We start from the raw sequence: 5,630 nt of genomic DNA, 5'->3' as shown, positions 1-5,630 counted from the left end.
TGCGGATCGAAGCCTAAGGGCATGGATCGATGGGCATAGATCAAAGGCCTACGGGCGTGGATCGACAAACAGGCGCGGATCGAAGCCTATGGGCGTGGATTGACGGGCGTGGATCGAATAGGCGTGGACCGACAGGCACGGATCGATACCTACAAGCGTGGATTGACAGGTGCAGATCGAAGCCTATTGGAGTGAATCGAAGCCCCACAGGCGCAGATCGAAGGCACCAGGCGTGGATCGAGTGCACAGGCGTGGACCGTCGAATGGGCGCTGACCTCATATGGGCGCGGACCGAGGACGATGGGCTTTGATTGCCTGTGGACTAGTGGCATTGGGACACAAACGACGAGTGCGAAGGGCACGACCGCAAGCCGCCAAGCCCAATGCGAATGGCAGAGTAAGATCAAGAAAGCATGCAGAGCACTACTGTTCATTGCAACATAAAAGCAAACATTTGGGGGGCACCAAAAAATGAAAAGCAAAAAGGCAAGAGAGAGATGAGCAAAAGTGAAAAAGGAAGAGAGAGAAAAAAGAGATATATCTACAAAAGGAGAAAAGAGTAAGAAAAAGACAAAAAGGGGCAAGGGGAGAGGTTTGAACCCACAACCTCTCCCACTTCACCAAATGATTCGTAGGTATACCCTCCAACGAGAAGAAATTCGCAACAAACCCCCTATGAGTGTAAAAAATGCAAAATCTACTCTCTTGGATATTCTGACCCAAGAGAGTGGGGGGCAAATGATAAACCTAAATTCATACCAATCAATTAGGGGCCGCCACGTGCCCTGGCCCAAGGAGGTGGACCATAACAGGACCAGTGGAGGACCAACCACGGGCGCGGACAGCATGACTCTCCACGGGTGCGGACCGCATGGCTACCCCCTCCACGGGTGCCAATCCGAATGACCACCCCCCGTGGACGCCGATCCGAATGACCACCCTCCACGGGCGCCGATCCGGATGACCACCCTCTGCGGACGCTGATCCGAATGATCACCCTCCACGGGTGGTGATCTAAATGACTACCCTCCACTGGCGCCGATCTGCATGGCCACCCTTGGGCAACGACAACCTACATGCGTGACCTCGGACGAGCACAGGCGTAGACCCTGGTCTAAGATCAAGGTACCACTGTCGCCATCAATAAGACATGCATCATCTCTAGGACTCTAGACCACCACCTATCAACCGTACAGTCCCAGACGGACACAAGCACCAGACACCTTATTTAACAATGTATCAGCGTCTATCCGCTAGGTACATCAGCCCCACAAGGATACTACCACTTGTAGGGGACAACCAATCAAGGAAGAACCCTGCTACCTAGGGACTCTATCAACTATGAGGACTACTAGCCATCGACTAGGACTCTCCACACCGCCACATTCCACTATAAAAGGGAAGGTACTCCAACCCATCATCTCATCTTGAATATCTTGAATTATGTTCATTCATCTGTTTGCTCAGAGAGATCTAACTTTGGCATCAGAGAGTCCTAGGCCGAAACCACACCGATTCTCCTTTGTCACCCTGGTCCTTTTGTAGGTTACGGCACTCGAGGGACCACCGAACGGTTTCTTGACGCAATAGGTGAGGTTCGGGTTTCAGCCGATCCCATTATACCCTAGACCAAAACAATCAGATAAGGATTGGTTCGGTTTGATCAGAATTTTTTCGGTCGGTCTTACCTATTCAAGCTAGGTTTGACACCACTAGGGTGTTCCAGGAACATCTGGTTGGTCATAGATTGTATTTTTTAACAGTTCAACCTAGTGGAAACTTTGACAAGCTTGGTTTTTCCATGTCTTCCAAAGTGGTGAGACTATTTAACATTACCTGGCAAAATGGACATTGAATGACCATATTAGGCTAGTTGCCAATATGTAGGGTAATAGCAAGGGAGGTGAGACCGATTACAGTCGAACCGAAATGATTTTAAACTAGGAATCTAAATCAATTTCTAACATGGAGGCCCAAACCAAATGAAAACCAAATAGAACCGGATAGTAGAAACCGAATTGTCATTATGTCATATGGGTTTTTGTGTGCTACTTGTGCTCCGGGAACACAAAAACACCTAAATAAATTTGTTTTCATGTTTCCGCATAATGAACAAAAACAAGTCATATTTGTATTTTCGTTTCTTGGAACAAGTTGATAGAAACATGCACTCTTCAAAAAGGGTTGCCCGATAAAAACAAGGGAAATTATCAGCGCCATCCCTGACGTTTGCCTATATTTAAAACACACCCACTAACTACCATAATATCAATCATTACCTATTTTTGAACGGTGTTAACCTTTAAAATTCCTTTGACCAAAATACCCTTTATACTTTATTTCTTCTTTCTTTTTTTCCCGGCTCTGCTAATCTCTCTTTCTTATCTCTCACTTAAAAGTAGGGATGTAAACGGATCAAATTCGGTCGGATAGTGGCATTATCATATTTGTATCCGATTATATTCGGACGGATTCGGATAATATCTTATCAGTTTTCGAACGGATTCGGATAATTTTTGGATAGTGATTTTTTGAATACAGGTTCTCCTAAATGGATATGAATACAGATTGAATACGATTTTTCGACTATCCGTTGATATATTTACCGTTTTTATGATGAGGGTTAGGGTTAAGACTTGAGAGTTCAGTAACTACCATTTCTTTTACTCTTCTTAGTCTTTTATTCTCTTACGTTTTTTTACTTTTGATTTTTTAATAGATATGTAATTCCATGTATCACATTGAATAAAACAATATATAAACCAATAGCAAATCTAGAAAAAGAATCATATTATCTTAATTTATAAATTTATAAAAATAAGATAACAAAATCCAATAAGGTAACTTAAAAGGATAGACAAACACAGAGTTATATTTTAGATATTTTATTACCGTCTTACTACTAAACGAATTGGATAATAATCGGTTGGATAGGGGGATTATCATATTCGTATCCGATTAATTTCGGACGGATTCGGATTCTCCTAAACGGATATGAATGCGGATCGAATACGGATTTATAAATATCCATTTACATCCCTACTTAAAAGAGAGCAAAAAAAAGGAAATGAGATAGTACCACCAGCAGCTTCTCTTCTTCCTCTTGCTGCAACCACACCATTCTCTCTTTCTTCTTCTTCCTGCAACTACACCCAAACTACCCCACTAGCCTTGCACCCTACTGCAACTCAAACCACCATACCGGCTCCTCCTCTTGTTCTTCTTCTTCTTCAAACCATCCACCCGCCCCTATCCCCTGCTGCAATCCAACCCACCACCCAAACGCCCTGAAAACACACCCCAACTCTCCTTCTTTCTTTACCCCTTCCCCTTCTTGACTCTTTGATTGACTGCTGGTTTTCAGAAACTACCTTACATGCTTTGTTTTCTGGTGGCCATTCAGCTCTTCATATTGAGGATCGATCACTTCTGTTGTTCACCCATTTCAGTCTCACACTTGGGGGTTTCAATCGATACCCATTATACTGAACCTCAGTTTGAGGGCTTGCAAGACCTGGAAGTTATAATGCAATTCAAATCTGATCTTTCTTTCCTACTGCCATATGTTATTGCAGAATAAAATGCCAGTTTATATTGACCTTTACTGGGGCTGCCATCTCTTGCATTCAATAGGGTTAGGACTTAGGAATTTAACCCCAAACTTTCACTTTGATTGAATTCCTACCGCATGAATTTCATTGATCACACCTGAGAGGCTGAGATGGGTAACCGCTGGTTTCTGTTCTGTATGAAAGGAAGAAGACGTCCTGTCAGATCCTGGTGACGGGTTGTTAAATGTTACCATGTCTCCTCGCTTTACATAATTATCCTTCGCTTTTACTCTTAACTCAGTCATCTAAATCCCTGAAACCAATAAAAAATAAATAAATAAATAAATAAAAGAGGTCACCGCCTAAACTACAACAACAGCTGCACCACTTTGATCACTCCTATGGTTGCTTCAGACGATTGTATCGTTCAGAGCTGAAGGAAAGGGTTAATGGGGTTAAGAAAGAGAATGAAGGAGAGGCTGAATGACAGATGGTATGGTGAGATTGGTTTTAGAGGAAAGAAATGAGAAAATGGAATGGACTATTGGTAGAATCAAAGTTAGGGTTTGGGTTTGGAGGGTACGGTCAATGAATTGCTAAGTAGGAGATGAGAAGAAGGCATGAAAAGGATGGGAGTTTGGTTATGATGACGTTTTTGTTAGTGGTCGGCTGAGTGTGCGAAAAAAGAAAGGTTTGTGGGCGTTTTAATTAAAACTGTAGATTAGGTACTTCACACAAGGATAGAATTGTCTTTTAAAAAATATTAAATTGTTGACATCACCATTTAACAGCTCTTAAGTAATGGTTGGGGCTCGGTGTATAAATAGTTTGGCAATGCAAGGAGACGGTTGATATTATTATAATTAGCGGGTATGCATTAAAATATAGGCAAACATCTGGGGGTGGCACTGATAATTTTCCTAAAAACAAAGGCCTTCACCCAAGGTTCAAAATCCAGGTATCAGACTCGAGCTTGGTAATGACCAAAACCTTTTCGGATTGGGATCGAATCGGTCCAAATCAGTCAGGATCAGTCAAAAGACCCCCCAAAATCGTTTTTTAAGGATCGGGTCATCTATCGGTGAGAATTGGTGGGTGTTGTGATCTCGAGATCAGATCGGTCGATATTATCTGGATTGGATCGATCAAAATCGATTGGTATAGGTCAGACAAAATAATATTTACAAAAAAAAAAAAAAAACTTAAAAACTTTGAAAAAATAAAAAAATATTTAGTTGGATCGGTCAAGGATCGGCCGATCCAATTGAGTTGGGCGATCCAATCAATGATCCAGTCAAATCTTGTTGTATTGGTCAAATCTCAGGATCGGCCTCGATTGATACCGATCCAATCCAATCCGGCCAATATCGGCCGATCCGATCCGATACCTCAAACCATGTCCGGGGCCAGGGCAAACTGGATGCAACATCGCTGGCTCTCATTGTGGTTGTGATATCTGTTATGAATCTTTTGATCTCTCACTCACAACCCTTTTGATTTCCTACACTCCCCCTCCCACAGGCGGCAGCGCTAGGTGCCACCAGGCTCCAGAGCAGCGGCAGCCGGAGCATCAGCGATCAGCGTGGCAATTTCCAGTACCAGGACTCCTTCGAGCAGCAGCCACCTTCGAGAAATTGGTTAAATTCTTAAAACCCTCTCTCCTTCTCTGCTTGTGGGCTACGGAGGCATGCGGTTATGTAGCTGTACTTTGGTCTCTGTAGTACCAATCTGACTTTCTCTTCTTTGGATTTTGGGACTTACGGAGTACTGTTTACTATGGTTCATTGAACAGAAAGATTGGCAATTCGTTGGACATCAACGTATTTGTCCTTTCTTGGTCATTATAGTTATCTCGAGTTGATTTCAATTTGGGATTGTATGATTCTTCTTTTTTTGGGGATTCTGTTTTGAATTTTGTTAAGCCCTAAACTCAAGGATTCTAGTAGTCAAGGACCTTGACTGTCTTGTTTGATTGCAAGTGAGCATGAGTATTCATACTTTCATTTTCCTACAGTCTCTCTCTCTCTCTCTCTCTCTCACTCACTTGATACTCTATTATTTTTTGATTTATTGTCTTCC

This window comes from Telopea speciosissima, chromosome 4, assembly GCF_018873765.1.
Source record: "Telopea speciosissima isolate NSW1024214 ecotype Mountain lineage chromosome 4, Tspe_v1, whole genome shotgun sequence".
NCBI lineage: Eukaryota > Viridiplantae > Streptophyta > Magnoliopsida > Proteales > Proteaceae > Telopea > Telopea speciosissima.
The sequence above is the reverse complement of the archived record's forward strand: the minus strand, read 5'-3'. Positions refer to the sequence as shown.